The sequence below is a fragment of the Syzygium oleosum genome, unplaced genomic scaffold, assembly GCF_021117445.2.
Source record: "Syzygium oleosum isolate NSW1041296 unplaced genomic scaffold, Sole_v2.1 Sole_v2.06, whole genome shotgun sequence".
Taxonomy (NCBI): Eukaryota; Viridiplantae; Streptophyta; class Magnoliopsida; order Myrtales; family Myrtaceae; genus Syzygium; species Syzygium oleosum.
The window spans coordinates 3,464,068-3,482,288 of NW_026607490.1; positions in this window are offsets into that span (position 1 = coordinate 3,464,068).

The window sequence follows — 18,221 nt, forward strand, 5'->3', positions numbered from 1 at the left end:
ATCCGGTACGAGCACCAAGGTCATGGGCACGATCTCGATGGACCTTGGCCTAGTCTCGATGGACTCGGGCCTAGCATCAATGGACTGAGGCATGGGTGCAGGGAACTCGACTTCAATAGACCTGAGTTCGAAAGTTGGGGCCCCGCCTCGATGAACCCAAGCACAAGTCGATGTTACCGGGCTTAGCCTCAATGGACCCAGGCATGGCAACCGGGGTCTCTGGCACAACCTCGATGAACCCGGGCCTGACCTCGATGGACTCGGGTTCAGGCGGTGAGGACCTGGCTCCACTGCCAAGGGCCCGTGAACGAGCCTTGGGGTTCCCATGCCCGAGCGCAACGTTTTTTGTCCAAGCGTCGATACTTAATCATATTTTGGAAAATGATTTATGATATTTAAAAGAGGAAATCATTTTCTTGGATTTAATCTATAGTAGGAAAACATTTTCCATTGAAAAGGAACACATTTTCCTAAAAGATCCAAACGCCAGAAAATGAGAAAAATACTTTTTCGGAAAATATTATTCGCGAAACAAATGGATACTAGGTAAAAATGTCAATATTATGTTACTTGTAATGAAATTCATCCACTCATTTACACAAGAGGAGGCCCATGGGCCTCATTTCCTGAAGAGATTCTTCCCAGGGTCTCCAATCGTTCATGGGGTCGTTGTACCTCGCCATGCTCATCGCCGGGATCTACCATGTGTGTTGTGATTGTGCTTTGAAATGTGGCCCAAAACGGGTTGTCGTTATATGGCGCTTTTAACTATTGTGTTGGAATCTTGATTAATAATCGCGTGAAAAGAATATGAAACATATCGAGAGCGCTTGAGTGGTGTTAGGAATCGCACACCCATTCTAGAAAAGTAACCCAAGCAAACAATCCATACTAACATAATATAATAATAAAAGACAAAATCGAAAGAATATACCATAGAATTTGTTATAGAAGTTCACCCAAATCTGGGCTACGTCTCCGCGCAGAGACACTTTGCGAATCCACTAGATGTCGAAGAAAATAAGAATACAATGACGATCTTCTCTCAAAATCGGGACACAAAGAGATTGAGAACACTCACAAAGAAAAACTCACTTTTTTTATCTCACTCTTTTTTTCTTTTAATTTTTTCTTTTCGATGCTTGACTGCTAGCGTTTATCAATAGCTGAATAGCCAAGACAAAAAAGCTATAAATAATAATATTTAGCTTCATCCGCAAACAAGTGGTTGCCTTGGAATCTTGACTAATAATGACGTGGAAAGATATGAATTATATCGTGAATGGGTGGTCGTGGGGATTTTGGTGACGAGCAAAGGATTTGGTGTCGAGCAAAGGACGATTTACCTGTAAGGACACGCTATCTCTTTGACCTAGGAAGAACAAAAGGCAATATTTCACCGTCGAATAAGAAAAGGGAGTTCTTTTTCCTTTTAATGATAGGACTTCCTTATAGAAAAAAGAAGAAAAACAGGCTCTAGCACATTAAATCACGAAAAGTTATTCTCCTTTTTCTTTTTGGTCGGAAAGTTATCATCCTTTTGATTGGCCTAAGTTTAACTCGACATGATTTTTGGCCTGATAACATGGAAATACGTCAATTATTTCATTTCTTTTTTTAATTCCGTTTGAAAACAAAGTCGTTAATTCCTAACACTATATATATATATACACACACACTTTTCAGTTTTCCAAAATATTCAGAATTAAAGTAGGTTTTCATACCAGCTTCTTCTTGATCGTCGAACCAAATTTCTTATTATACAATTACGCAAACACAACTTAAATGCACATGAGATCATAATGGAATTCCAATTTCCATTTGGTTATCATGTTTTCTTTGTCCTCCTTCCTTGAAGTTCTGATCACCTTTTTTGTATTTTTTTTTTATATAGATATTGTAACCCCAAATAGTTATACTTTAAACCTAATCTGCCAATACTTTTATAGAGGTACAAATAGATTGGTGTTTTTTTCTTTTCGATCGAAGAGATAGATTGGTGTTACTTGGCTGCTTTTCTATGTGATTGCGACATTTCAACTATTTTTGTCTGGTTTATGGTCCCAGAGAACATCTTATTGGACATCAACTATCTTGGAGTCATCCCGTTGAAGCCGATGTTGGTTGTTTGCTTGTAAAATAAATAAAATAGTGCATTTTCTTTTGTCCCACGTAGGAAAGTTTTGAGAAGGTGTGCCAATTTATATGAATGAGTGTCTTCTTGCTCGTTAAAGTGAGGACAATAGGGTGTGGACTAGACTTCTTAATATCCGCGTGCGGGTTCGCGATTATTAGGCGCACTTAGCACTTTGTGCGGTCGCAGACCTTAATTAGCACTAATCCCTGTTTATTTTATTATTTCATTTTTATTTATGAAATTCGGAATTAATAAAATATAGTATTATTATTATTTGTTATTATTATTTTATTCCAATTTTTCATATATCTTTTTTCAACGTGACTTTTGATTTTGTACTAATTCACTATACATCTTTTCGATGAAGGGACGCCTTTGTTTGAAAGGGTGTGATTAGTGAGTCAGTTTTTGTATGGTTGAATATCAAGTCTCTTCATTTGGATGTTTAGACACCTTTTCATTCAGAAAAAAGAGCAGCCATTCTTTCTAATTGTTTTCCTAGAAAAACCTTGAAGATATATCGAAATTTATTTGGTATTCTCAATCGAGATTTTATTGTATCCTGGACAAAATTTGTCGTTGACCATTAGTAACTTCGTGGGGTAAATAATTCCTTAAAGAAAGTGATATTACGTCTCAAAGTCCGACTTTGTTATTCATCCCGTTTGAAGTTGAAGTTTCTTTTCTTCTACAATTCGAAGGAGCATATTTTCCAACAGCCGACACATCCCATTACACGTTTTCTAACAATTTTGCCTTTAAATAAGTCCTTTTGGCTTTTGGTTTGAATGAACGTGGCTCTGTGAAACTTTGTGTGTTTTCCCTCTTTCTAGTACAATCCAAAGTTCTGCGAATTTGTTATCGAAGTTCACCCAAACCTGAGTTACATCTCCGCGCAAAGACATTATGTAAATCCACTAGATTTTGAAGAAAGTGAGAATACAATGACGATCTTCTATCAAAATCGGGGTACAAATAGATTGAGAACACTCATAAAGAAAAACTCAATTTTTTATCTCACTTTTTTTTTCTTTCAATTTTTTCTTCTTAGTACTTGACAGCTAGCATTTATCAATAGCTGAATAGAAAAGACAAAAAAGCTATAAATAATAATATTTGGCTTCGTCCGCCGGCAAGTGGTTGCCTTGGAATCTTGACTAATAATGACGTGGAAAGATATGAATTATATTCTGAATGGGGGGTGGTAGGGATTTTGGTGTCGAGCAAAAGGACGATTTACCCGCAAGGACACGCTATCTCTTTGACCTAGGAGGAACAAAAGGTGGTATTTCACCGTCGAATAAGAAAAGGGCGTTCTTTTTCCTTTTAATGATAGGAGTTCCTTATAGAAAAAAGAAGAAAAACAGGCTCTAGCACATTAAATCACGAAAAGTTATTCTCCTTTTTCTTTTTGGTCGGAAAGTTATCATCCTTTTGATTAGCCTAAGTTTAATTCGACATGATTTTTGGCCTGATAATATGGAAATACATCAATTATTTCATTTCTTTTTCTAATTTCGTTTGAAAACAAAGTCGTTAGTTCCCAGCACTATATATATATACACACACACACTTTTCAGTTTTCCAAAATATTCAGAATTAAAGTAGGTTTTCATACTGGCTTCTTCTTGATTGTCGGACCAAATTTCTTATTATACAATTAAGCAAACACAACTTAAATGCACATGAGATCATAATGGAATTCCAATTTCCAATTTGGTTACCATGTTTTCTTTGTCCTCCTTCCTTGAAGTTCTGATCACCTTTTTTGTATTTTTTTTTTCTGATATAGATATCGTAACCCCAAATAGTTGTACTTTAAACTTAATCTGCCAATACTTTTATAGAGATACAAATAGATTGGTGTTTTTTTTTTTTTTTATCGAAGAGATAGATTGGTGTTGCTTGGCTGCTTTTCTATGTGATTGCGACATTTCAATTATTTTTGTCTGGTTTATGGTCCCAAAGAACATCTTATTGGACATCGACTATCTTGGAGTCATCCTATTGAAGCCGATGTTGGTTGTTTGTTTGTAAAACAAACAAAATAGTGCATTTTCTTTTATCCCACATAGGAAAGTTTTGAGAAGGTATGCCAATTTATATGCGTGAGTGTCTTCTTGCTCGTTAAAGTGAGGACAATGGGGTGTGGACTAGACTCCTTAATACTCGCGTGCTGGTGCGCAATTATTTGGCACACTTAGCACTTTGTGCGATCACGGATCTTAATTAGCACTAATCCCTGTTTATTTTATTAATTCATTTTTATTTATGAAATTTGGAATTAATAAAAATATAGTATTATTATTTGTTATTATTATTTTATTCCGATTTTTCATATATCTTTTTTTCAACGTGACTTTTAATTTTGTACCAATTCACTATACATCTTTTCGACGAAGGGACGCCTTTGTTCGAAAGGGTGTGATTAGTGAGTCAGTTTTTGCATGGTTGAATATCAAGTCTCTTCATTTGGATGTTTAGGCACTTTTTCATTTAGAAAAAAGAGCAGCCATTCTTTCTAATTATTTTCCTAAAGAAACCTTGGAGATATACCGAAATTTATTCGGTATTCTCAATGGAGACTTTGTTGTATCTTGGAAGAAATTTGTCGGTGACCATTAGTAACTTCATGGGGCAAATAATTCCTTAAAAAAAGTGATATCACGTTTCAAAGTCTGATTTCGTTATTCATCCCGTTTGAAGTTGAAATTTCTTTTCTTCTACAATTTGAAAGAGCATATTGTCCAACAGTCGACACATCCCATTACACGTTTTCTAACAATTTTGCCTTTAAATAAGTCCTTTTGGCTTTTGGTTTGAATGAACGTGGCTCTGTGAAACTTTGTGTGTTTTTCCTCTTTCTAGTATAATCCAAAGTTCTAACCAGGAAAAATGGAGTGAGATTTATGAAGAATATTCTGATATAATGATCACAAATTCAAAAACTAACGATGAAAGCGATAATGTCGGCTTGAGTAATGCAAACATTGGTGACAATCCAATGCCCCGAAAACCTAAGGGTTCCTCCGCAAAGCCACAAAAAAATCCGAATTATGTCCACCATGACACATTTATTTTGAACCATTTTTGTGACATCAAAAACTCCAATCTATATCCACAATGACCAATTTACCTTCCATCAAGATTCCGCTAGATGATTTTTCAGCCAAAACAACTTAATTGTTGTTTTACTTAAGTTATGTGGACGCTTTGCCAACACTGTTTTCTTTCTAGCATTCATGTAGACAGATTTATAACAGTTTTCATTGACAAAACATTCACGGAAAGTAAATGTATCACACAGGTACAAATTTGAGATAAATTTAAGGATAAATGTGTCGAAGTGAACATAATTTAGAGTTTTTGGTGGCTTTTGTCCTTTTCTTTTATTTTATCTTGTTCCCTTTTCAATCGGCTTCAACCTCAAAATTCAATTCCACTGTCTACGAAGAATCTCTTCTCTCACGTCTGACAAATAAATGTTTAATCTTGCAGGCCATTGGCGTTGAAATTAAGTTATTTAATCTATGAAAAATCAATGTGGAAGTTCCAATTAGACCACCTACTATGATTCCGATGATTTTGGTGTTAAACATAATCATCAAAGACCATACTTAGCATGGCTACAAGTTAATCCATTGCCCTAAAAAGAGACTTTCTTCATTTCGAAATGATTAAAATCCTACTATACTTTAATATCACAAATTTATCTACTCTTTTAAAAATTACCACTCTTAATTAAAGTGGATTGTAGGATTTTCGTGGAGCAAAGGACGATTTGTTCATGAGGACAATATGTCTTTTTAACTAAGGAAGAACATAAGGTGATATTTTGGTCATAAGAAGGACCTTAAAAGGCTCAAGGGGAGACTGGAGAAGGAATTTCTAGGTATGGTGGAGGAATCTCTTTGTAAGTTCTTTCCGTATTCCTTCTCTTTCGGGAAGAAAAACACAGGGAGGGAACTTAGGGTTTTACAGGTGGGGAAGGTAGACTCCACGTCAGCTTCGGCTGGCTATTACCAGTTAGGGTAGTATAATAGCTACTCGCGCCTGGGTTGATGTAGGGGAGCTTCGGCTCCTTCTGGTTGGCCTGTGCTTCGTATGGTGTCTGATAACTGATTTGCCAACCAGTACGCCTGGTTTGAGCATCAAGTAAGAAAAGGTTTTTTTTTTTTCCTTTTTTGATCGGAGTTCCAATAGAAAAAAGAAGAAGAAGAAAAACAGGCTCTAGAGCATTAAATGGTCTAAACTTATTCTCCTTTTGATAAGCCTAAGTTAAGCTTCGCATGATTTTGGACCCCGATAACATTAACATGAATGAAATACATCAATCATTTAATCTCTTTTCTTAGTTTCGTTTGAAAATAAAGTTGCTTTCTAACATTATACAATTTTTTTTTCAGTTTTCCAAAATATTCAGAATTAAAGAAGGTTTCCTTACCAGCTTCTTGTTAATCGTCTGACCAAATTTCTTATTATACAATTAAGCAAACACTTAAATGTACATGAGTTGACAATGGAATTATCAATTTCCAATTTTGTTATGATGTTCTCTTAGTCCTCCTTCCTCGAAGTCCTAATCATCTTTTATTTTTTTTCCTGATATAGGTATCGTAACTCTAATTAATTGTTCTTTTATTGTAATCTGCCAAAGTTTTTAACGATAGAGATATATTCTGTTAATTGGCGGTGTTTCCCTGTGATTGCGACATTTCATTTTGATTTTTTCTGCTTTGTGGTCCGAGAGAACGTCACATTGGACATCGACAGTCTTGGAGTTATGTAGATGATGCCGACACATCCCTTTAATACCCGTGAAACTTTATCTATTCCTTCTTTCGAGTCCAAATCCAAAGTTTGAGACCTTTTTGTTTCATCTTATTCCCTTTTCACTGACTTAATGTTAATTTGTTTAATCTAGCTAAAATAAATGTGGCAAGTGCCAATTAGACCACCAAATATGATTCCGATGTTTTCGGGGTTAAGCATAATCATCAAAGAACAAATTTAGCATGGCTACTAATTAATTGATTGCCTTAAAAAAAGAAGATTTTCTCCGTTTCGGAATGATTAAATTCCTTCTATACTTTAAAATTGTAGATTTACCAACTATTTTAGAAATTACCGCCCATAATTAAAGTGATTACCAACCTTTTTTTTATTAAGTTACCAACTATTTTTGCATAAACAACTCTTATCTGAGTTATTCTCCGACGTTTAATTACCAAGTTCTCTTATTTACTAACTTTTTTTTACCAATCTTACCAACAGCTTAAATTACTAAGTATTACATGAAATTATTAATTTTTTTGTGTGACTTACCAACTTTTCGTTGATTAAGTTATTAATTAGGTTAGGGTTACCAACTCTAATTTGAGTTACTTACCAACGTTTATTTATTCGGAACTCTCTTTGGTGGTCTGGCCAAGTGACGACTCATTTGAAATTAATTCAATGAACACAACGCATACAAGAAATCTTTCTGTGGGATTCATAGACTCTATAGTTCCTTATCGGGTTAATTTTCAATTAGCGGTCATTGAGATTCATGGGCAATGTAGATTAATATGTAGGCATAGATATTACCTTGCCTTTTCCCTTTCAAACAAATTGAAATGATTGAAGTTTTTCTATTTGGAATTGTCTTAGGTCTAATTCCCATTACTTTAGCTGGATTAAAACTTGCTCACATAAAAATTGATGAATCACTTAATTAAAGCTAGTAATTTCATATAAGAGTCGGTAAATTTAAGGCGTAATTAAGAAATGTTAGAAAAAGTTAGTAATATATAAGAAAAAGTTGGTAATTAAAGAAAAATAAACTGGCCAAGTAACTCCAATTAGAGTTGGTAACCCAAAACTGGAGAGTAACTTAATAGGAGTGAAATTGATAGGTCACTGTAATTGAGGTTAGTAATTTATAAAAGAGTTCGCAAATTCAGCGCCTTCCTAAGAACTGAAAACAAAAGTTCGTAAACAATAAGAAATGTCGGCATTGTAAAAGATATAAAAAAAATAACTTAAATAAATGTCACTTTTGAGGTTTAGGGCGCAAATGATAACCATTTTGTTTATCTATTTTTTTATTTTTCTATTCCCCGAAACAAGGTTGGAATAGAAATCCGTTTCGTAACGTAATTTCATTTTTCTATTTCTGGAATAAATTTTTAGTCCATAATTAAGTTTGGAATAGAAATGTGAAGTAAAAATATTCTACTTTTCTGCTTTTGGAACAAAAAGAGAAATAAAAACTCTTCTCATTGTTTGCCTTCGCCTCTCGCTGCCCGCTGCACTCGACCTGACACTGCCTCCAATTGCCACCACCCCCCCTCCCCCGGATGACGCCGCTCACTGCCGCTGCCGCTTAACCCCCCCCCCCCCCCCCCTATCGGCGACTGCCCGTTGATGAATGTCAAAGAGCCTAAGGGGAAGAAATTTTGTGTCGTTATCAAACGAATATATGTTCCGGGAAGAGAAATTTTATGTCGTTATCAAATGCGTATCTCTATTCATAAACTCGTCCAGAGAATAGAGATAGATTTGTCAAAAATCTATTCCAGAAACAAAATGGTTATCATTCGCACCTTTAATACCTCACCCTTAATTCGGAAATGCCGATTTTTGTGGGTCGCCGCTTGGCAACCCGTGCAATGGCACCAGGTTCAAGAGGCCTATCTACGCGCCTTGCATATCCCACGAACCCGACCATGAAAAAATCACATTCCAATCGCTCAAGGCTGATAAAAAATTGCGGAAAAAAATGGGTGGATTCAATCGTCAAACCTAATAAGTAAGAGGACAAAAAAATAAAAAAATTAAGCAAAACGATGTTGTTTTACGAAAATTTATCCATGTCAAATCATGGGTTGTGCCGCGTAAGATGCAAACGATGATTGGACCGCCGCATCAGCAATTTGAGGTGAGTTTTCGTCGGAAGAGTTTGATTGGAATTTCACTCAAATGTTTACGACTACATTGGATCTATTGAATGGTTTAATACTAAATACTAGGAATCCGTAAAATATGTTTAGAACTTAAATACCAATTTTCCCATCAATTTGGGTAAGTGTGGTGGTAGAATCTCGAGTCCTGAAAGTCGGTTTATTCCTTTTATAAAAGGAAGTCATATTATGCTTGTCTTATCAAACTCTAGTGTTTAAAAAGAACGTAAATTTTAGAGAGACAACGCTCCACTGCAGAGCTTCTTGGGGAGAGACTGAGGTCAAGATAGAGAATGTGTATCGTAAGAGAATTTTGTCCAAATTGGTTTGGATATCGTGAGAGTAATATAGGTATCTTATAAGGTGAGAGTTAGCATGTTCTAATAGCGTTCATATTGTTTTTTTAATATAAAGTTGTTTGCTTATTATGATTCTCATGTGTCGCTACCCCCAATTTCATGGCAAAATATCCATTTGAGCACTGTTATGAAACTCAACGGAGCCAAGCTTCCATATCCAACATTATAATACCCAACCCACTAGAGCATTTATTTCGCGGAAAACGAATAATTCGGAGAACATTTTCCTAAAATTGATCGGTTGTATCACTTATAGAAATAAATGAACGAAAAATATTTCCATCGTTTATGAGTCATCGATTAATTATTTCAAGTGATACAAGTAATTATTCATTTTTCGCGAAATAAAACAGAGCCTATATATCGACATTACACATGTAGAATTTTCCAAATGATACAATTGGTGAATGTGTTTTGATATATAGTCCCAAAAGATGACGTGGAAAGATGTGAATTATATCGCTAGTGGGGCCGCAGGGATTTTCGTTGAGCAAAGGACGATTTGTTCATAGTGACAACCTGTCGTTCTATCTAAGGAAGAACATAACGTGATATTTTAACATCCGGTAAGAAAAAGGTTTTTTTTTCTACCCCTCTTTTTTGATAGGAGCTCCCATAGAAAAGAAGAAGGAAGAAAAACAGGCACTAGCACGTTGAATCACGTAAACTTATTCTCCTTTTGATAAGCCCAAGTTAAACTCGGCGTGATTTTCGGACCCTGATAACATGAAGTGCATCAAATTTCTTTGGTTCTTTTCTCGATTTTTCGTTTGGAAATAGTCTCTAGTTCTTTTCTGATAACATTATTTAAAAGGGTTAATACCGCAAAAAACCGTAAACTGATATGCCTATGACAATTTTACCCAAAACTAATTTTTTAACCACCAAAAATCCAAAACTGGTACACTTGTGACAAATTTACTTTCAGTTTATTTCCATTAAATTTTACTATCAAATTGCTTTGTTAAATAACATTAGGCAATTGATGGATGTACAAATTTTATGTTTTACCCTCCGTTTGTCACAGACGTACCACTTTATGATTTTTTGTGATATTAATAAAATTTAATGGAAACTAATGGAGGGTAAATTTATCACAAATGTACCGGTTTGGGGTTTTTTGTGGTAAAAAAATTAGTTTGGGGTAAATTTATCACAGGTGTACCAGTTTGTGGTTTTCGATTGTCAAAAAATTAGTTTGGGATAAAATTGTCACAGGTGTATTAGTTTGAGGTTTTTCGTGATATTAACGTTTATATAAATATTTTTTTTTTCGGTTTTCCAATATATTCAGAATTAAAGAAGGTGTCCTTACCAGCTTCTTGTTGATCATTTGGCAAAATTTCATGTCATACAGTTAAGCAAACCCAACTAAAATGCACATGAGATCACAATGGAATTCCAATTTGCTATTTCCAATTTCGTTATGATGTTTTCTAAATCCTCCTTCCTGGAAGTCCTAATTACTTTTTTTTTTCCGATATAGATATCGTAACCCTAAATAATTGTTCTTTAAACTTAATCTGCCAATACTTTTATAGAGATAGAGATAGATTGGTGTTACTTGGCTGCTTTTCCATGTGCTTGCGACATTTCATTTATTTTTGTCTGGTTTATGGTCCCAGAGAACCATCATATTGGACACCGACTATCTTGGAGTCATCCGATTGAAGCCTACACATCCCAATAAGCGCTTCTTTGTTCAACCCGTTTGCTGTGGCTCCAATTTGGGATTTGGGTTAATTCGCTTTGTATATCTGGTGATCTGGTGCTGATGTTCATCGAGTAAAGCTTTCTCTCTTAAATTCCTTCTTTTGATCTTAAATTAATGATTTTACCGTCATTCTTTTACATTGAGATTGCTGATCGAACTGAATTGTCTTCCAGTCTGTTAACTGCATGCATTTAAGTGCAGACATTCTGAATTTGATGGGAGTTTGGTGGTTGATTGGTTTTCTTGTGCTCATTCTGCATTTAAGTTCCTTTGCTTTTGCTAGACATACACATTTGCCTTCTAATCCCGCACTTTCGCTCTCCCAAGTTCCATTTCCTGCTTTGATGGTGGTGGTGACTCCATTCTTATCGTCCAAGTTGCAGAAAATTGGCTTCGAGACTATATTGTCACTTTCAGTTTCTAATGTTGGTGTTTGCTCAATACTTTTTCCAGTGTGAAGAGATGTGAAACTGTTCTGAATATTTTAACGTTCATGTTTTCACATGAAATGGGCCATTACACCCCCCATGTATTATCAACACGTTGAAGTTGTTCTTTTGGAAATTTCTTGACGTTTTCCAATTGTAGAGTGACATGGTTGTTCTCCTTTTACAATGAGAAAACTCTCTGTGAGTTGCCTTTTACTGTCGTGGCATAAAAATCCTTTTCTTTGGTTGTCACCATTGAGGGTCCTATCTCCCATTGTCGCTTTCATGAAGTTGGCTGAAGTTTATCCATTCTGAAAGAAAGAGCGAGGACCAAGTCCATAAAATATGTGGGTGCTTGAGTTCACAGAAACCTTATCTTGTTCTCATTGGCACTGTGTGACAAATTTGACTACTTTATCGCCATGTTATTTTCGGGATACAATTAGTCATGGGCCTTCTCGATTCACAAGGTTGTGTCTATTTCTTGATCTTATCTTCTACATCTAAAGCTTGCTTTTTCCCCCCTTTCTGGTGGATCCTCTTCCTCTATAGCGGGAAAACTGCCACCTTATATCTTAGTATCTTATGTATGGTCCAGTACTGAATTGGGAACATTTTATTGTTGGAATCTTTGAGCTCAAGGCCTCCTATGCTAATGTTCATTTAACTGAGACATTATACTAAAAAATATTGAACTTCAGAAAAATTGACTCCTTTATACTCATATGTTTCCCAGGAGCTGGTTTTTAGAAGGCATGCATTTGCCGTAAAGGCCATGAGAGAAAGATGTTGTCACTTGAAACAAAAGTTCGTAAACAATAAGAAATGTTGGCATTGTAAAAAATATAAAATAAATAACTTAAATAAATGTCACTTTTGAGGTTTAGGGCGCAAATGATAACCATTTTATTTATCTATTTTTTTTATTTTTCTGTTCGCCGAAACAAGGTTGGAATAGAAATCCGTTTGGTAACGCAATTTCATTTTTCTATTTCTGGAATAAATTTTTAGTCCATAATTAAGTTTGGAATAGAAATGTGAAGTAAAAATATTCTACTTTTCTGCTTTTGGAACAAAAAGAGAAATAAAAACTCTTCTCATTGTTTGTCTTCGCCTCTCGCTGCCCGCTGCACTCGACTTGCCACTGCCTCCAATTGCCACCACCCCCCCTCCCCCGGATGACGCCGTTCACTGCCGCTGTCGCCTGTCCCCCCCCTATCGGCGACTGCCCGTTGATGAATGTTAAAAAGCGTAAGGGGAAGAAATTTTGTGTCGTTATCAAACGAATATATGTTCCGGGAAGAGAAATTTTATGTCGTTATCAAATGCGTATCTCTATTCATAAACTCGTCCAGAGAATATAGATAGATTTGTCAAAAATCTATTTCAGAAACAAAATGGTTATCATTCGCACCTTTAATACTTCGCCCTTAATTCGGAAATGCCGATTTTTGTGGGTCGCCGCTTGGCAACCCGTGCAATGGCACCAGGTTCAAGAGGCCTATCTACGCGCCTTGCATATCCCACGAACCCGACCATGAAAAAATCACATTCCAATCGCTCAAGGCTGATAAAAAATTGCGGAAAAAAATGGGTGGATTCAATCGTCAAACCTAATAAGTAAGAGGACAAAAAAATAAAAAAATTAAGCAAAACGATGTTGTTTTACGAAAATTTATTCATGTCAAATCATGGGTTGTGCCGCGTAAGATGCAAACGATGATTGGACCGCCGCATCAGCAATTTGAGGTGAGTTTTCGTCGAAAGAGTTTGATTGGAATTTCACTCAAATGTTTACGACTACATTGGATCTATTGAATGGTTTAATACTAAATACTAGGAATCCGTAAAATATGTTTAGAACTTAAATACCAATTTTCCCATCAATTTGGGTAAGTGTGGTGGTAGAATCTCGAGTCCTGAAAGTCGGTTTATTCCTTTTATAAAAGGAAGTCATATTATGCTTGTCTTATCAAACTCTAGTGTTTAAAAAGAACGTAAATTTTAGAGAGACAACGCTCCACTGCAGAGCTTCTTGGGGAGAGACTGAGGTCAAGATAGAGAATGTGTATCGTAAGAGAATTTTGTCCAAATTGGTTTGGATATCGTGAGAGTAATATAGGTATCTTATAAGGTGAGAGTTAGCATATTCTAATAGCGTTCATATTGTTTTTTTAATATAAAGTTGTTTGCTTATTATGATTCTCATGTGTTGCTACCCCCAATTTCATGGCAAAATATCCATTTGAGCACTGTTATGAAACTCAACGGAGCCAAGCTTCCATATCCAACATTATAATACCCAACCCACTAGAGCATTTATTTCGCGGAAAACGAATAATTCGGAGAACATTTTCCTAAAATTGATCGGTTGTATCACTTATAGAAATAAACGAACGAAAAATATTTTCATTGTCTATGAGTCATCGATTAATTATTTCAAGTGATACAAGTAATTATTCATTTTTCGCGAAATAAAACAGAGCCTATATATCGACATTACACATGTAGAATTTTCCAAATGATACAATTGGTGAATGTGTTTTGATATATGGTCCCAAAAGATGACGTGGAAAGATGTGAATTATATCGCTAGTGGGGCCGCAGGGATTTTCGTTGAGCAAAGGACGATTTGTTCATAGTGACAACCTGTCGTTCTATCTAAGGAAGAACATAACGCGATATTTTAACATCCGGTAAGAAAAAGGTTTTTTTTTCTACCCCTCTTTTTTGATTAGGAGCTCCCATAGAAAAGAAGAAGGAAGAAAAACAGGCACTAGCACGTTGAATCACGTAAACTTATTCTCCTTTTGATAAGCCCAAGTTAAACTCGGCGTGATTTTCGGACCCTGATCACATGAAGTGCGTCAAATTTCTTTGGTTCTTTTCTCGATTTTTCGTTTGGAAATAGTCTCTAGTTGTTTTCTGATAACATTATATAAAAGGGTTAATACCGCGAAAAACCGTAAACTGATATCACTACAAAAAAACATATTTTTTCCGACGAAATTTCCAACGAAAAATTTGAAAAAATTCATTGGAAAACGAATTTCCAACGAAAAAAAATTCGTTGGTAATAAGTCGTCGCAAATTTTTCCAACGAAAAATTTCAATTTTCGTTGGAAATTTGCGATAAATTTTTTTTCGTTGGAAAATTTGTTGGAAAACTCGTGGCTAAATTCGTTGGAAACGAATTTTTTTTTCCGACGAATTTTTTTTCGTTGGAAACTACAAATTTTTTTTTGGTCGAATTAAAAATCGTGGAAATTTTTTTTCCATCGAAAAAAAAAATTTTGGTCGAAATTTTTTTTATTTATCGAAAAATAGCCCTCGCCGCCGGCGAGGCACTGCCGCCGGGCGAGGGCCGAGCTTGCCCGGATCCGGGCGAGCTCGAGCTCGCCGGCCATGGCGAGCTCGGCCCTCGCCATGGCCGGCGAGGGCCAGCCTCGTCGCCGGCGAGGGTCGAGCTCGCCCAGATCTGGGCGAGCTCGAGCTCGCCCAGATCTGGGCGAGCTCGGCCCTCGCCATGGCCGGCGAGGGCAAGCCTCGTCGTCTGCGAGGGCCGAGCTCGTTGCCGGCGAGGGCAGAGCTCGCCCAGATCTGGGCGAGCTCGGCCCTCGCCATGGCCGAAGATGAAGAAGAAGCAGCAGCAGCAGCAGCAGGGGCGGGAGCAGGCTTCGGGGCCGCCGCCCGTCAAGTCCGTCGTCGTCTCCTAGCCTCGCCGGCGACGAGGCTTGGTGGCGTCGGGGGCGTCGGGGGCGTCGGAGGCTTGTAGGCTAGGTGTCCATGGCGTCGGAGCCGGAGCCGGAGCCGGAGGAGGAGGGGGGGGCGGCGGAGAAGGAGGCGGAGGGGGAGGCGGAGGGGGAGACGCAGGGAGAAGGTGAAGGCGAAGGAGAGAGAGAGAACGTGGAAATTGAAAGTTGTGGGAATAACGAGCGCGAAAATTTTGAATAAGGAAGAAGTAGGGTTTTCGTTGCAAAATTCGTGGGAAATTTCTCACGAATTTTGCAACGAAAATTGTACACATTAAAATAATTGCCCGGAAAATTAAAATTCGTTGGAAATTTCCAACGAATTTTCCGACGAATATAAAAAATGCCGAACATTATCGGGTTTTTTTTGTAATTCGTTGGAAAATTCGTTGGAAATTTCCAACGAATTTTCCAACGAAAATTGTATACACTGAAATAATTGTCCGGAAAATTGAAATTCGTTGGAAAATTCGTTGGAAATTTCCAACGAATTTTCCAACGAATATAAAAAATGCCGAATAGTAACGGGTTTTTTTGTAATTCGTTGGAAAATTTGTTGGAAATTTCCAACGAAAAAAAATTCGTTGGAAATTTCCAACGAATTTTCCAACGTAAATTGTATACACTGAAATAATTGTCCGGAAAATTGAAATTCGTTGGAAAATTCGTTGGAAATTTCCAACGAATTTTCCAACGAATATCAAAAATGCCGAACAGTAACGGGTTTTTTTGTAATTCATTGGAAAATTCGTTGGAAATTTCCAACGAAAATTGTACACACTGAAATAATTGCCCGGAAAATTGAAATTCATTGGAAATTTCCAACGAATTTTCCAACTAATATAAAAAATGCCGAACAATAACGGGTTTTTTTGAATTCGTCGCAAAATTCGTTGAAAATTTCCAATGAATTTTTTTTCGTTGGAAATTTCCAACGAATTTTGCGACGAAAATTTTTTCGTTGGAAATTTCCAACGAATTTTGCGTCGAAAAATTTTTCGTTGGAAATTTCCAACGAATTTTACTTTTCGTTGGAAAATTTGTCGCAAATTTGCAACGAAAATTTTTTCGTCGCAAATTTTCGTGGCAAAAATTCAGTTTTTTTGTAGTGTATGCCTATGACAATTTTACCCCAAACTAATTTTTTAACCACCAAAAACCCAAAACTGGTACACTTGTGATAAATTTACTTTAAGTTTATTTCCATTAAATTTTACTATCAAATTGCTTTGTTAAATAACATTAGGCAATTGACGGATGTACAAATTTTATGTTTTACCCTCCGTTTGTCACAGACGTACCACTTTATGATTTTTTGTGATATTAATAAAATTTAATGGAAACTAATGGAGGGTAAATTTATCACAAATGTACCGGTTTGGGGTTTTTTGTGGTAAAAAAATTAGTTTGGGGTAAATTTGTCACAGGTGTACCAGTTTGGGGTTTTTGATTGTCAAAAAATTAGTTTGGGATAAAATTGTCACAGGTGTATTAGTTTGAGGTTTTTCGTGATATTAACGTTTATATAAATATTTTTTTTTTCGGTTTTCCAATATATTCAGAATTAAAGAAGGTGTCCTTACCAGCTTCTTGTTGATCATTTGGCCAAATTTCATGTCATACAGTTAAGCAAACCCAACTAAAATGCACATGAGATCACAATGGAATTCCAATTTGCTATTTCCAATTTCGTTATGATGTTTTCTAAATCCTCCTTCCTGGAAGTCCTAATTACTTTTTTTTTTCCGAATATAGATATCGTAACCCTAAATAATTGTTCTTTAAACTTAATCTGCCAATACTTTTATAGAGATAGAGATAGATTGGTGTTACTTGACTGCTTTTCCATGTGCTTGCGACATTTCATTTATTTTTGGCCGGTTTATGGTCCCAGAGAACCATCATATTGGACACCGACTATCTTGGAGTCATCCGATTGAAGCCTACACATCCCAATAAGACTTTGACTAAAACACTCCCAACAAAATGTTGCGATCATTTTATTTATCATGGATCCCACCTTTCAATATCATTTGGATTGTGTTAGTGTCCTTTTTTCGGTTTCTTCTTTTGCAGGTCCCACTTTCCTTCAACTTCGTCCTTCTCTTTTTCTCTCGCCTTTTAGTTTCTTTTCTTCTATGTTTGATATGGTTTTTGTGTCATTTTTCATGACGAGTGCTGGATAAATTGATTAAATTCGAAGTGTTGGTTAATGTTAAGAAATGTGGTAATTTTCCTTGTGATGGGTTCAGGTCAATGAAGTTTGAATGTGTTTTTTTTTTCTTTTTCTTTTCTCATCTCTGTTTTTTTTTTAAAGAAAAGTGGGTATTGATTCATTTTGTTTACTGTTGAATCTAATTAAAGTTTATGCTTTTGAGGATCTCTTTTTTTGGCATTGCTAAGTATCTCTCCTTTTGGGGATTCTGTTTGAGGAAGTTTTCGAAATTTGTGGGGAAGAGTGGAATGAAGAAAAGCAGATTTTGTCCAATCCTAAAAATTTTGCTTTCACCAAGTGAAAAAAGGTTTATCATCCCATTAACTTCTAACAATTGAACTTACTGATTTCTTTGCCCCTATTGGGATAGAGCATGCATTTGATTTTTTTAGTGGATTTTGAGTATTCTTTTCATTAAAGATTTCTTCGGACTGGTTTCCGTTGATCTCTTTCTTTTCTGCAATTTGTTTGGTAAAATGATTTCAAGATGCACATTTTGATATCTTCCCATAGGTTTAGTTATGTTTGGACTTTGTAAAGGATGAAGAATTTTAATCAATAAATTTTAGTTTTCTTCTCATTTCAATAGGTTAATTGAAACATTTTACCATTTTGTTTTCAGTTCTTGGTAAAGTGGAAAACCAGTGGGCACACCAAATGCATTTTTGCATA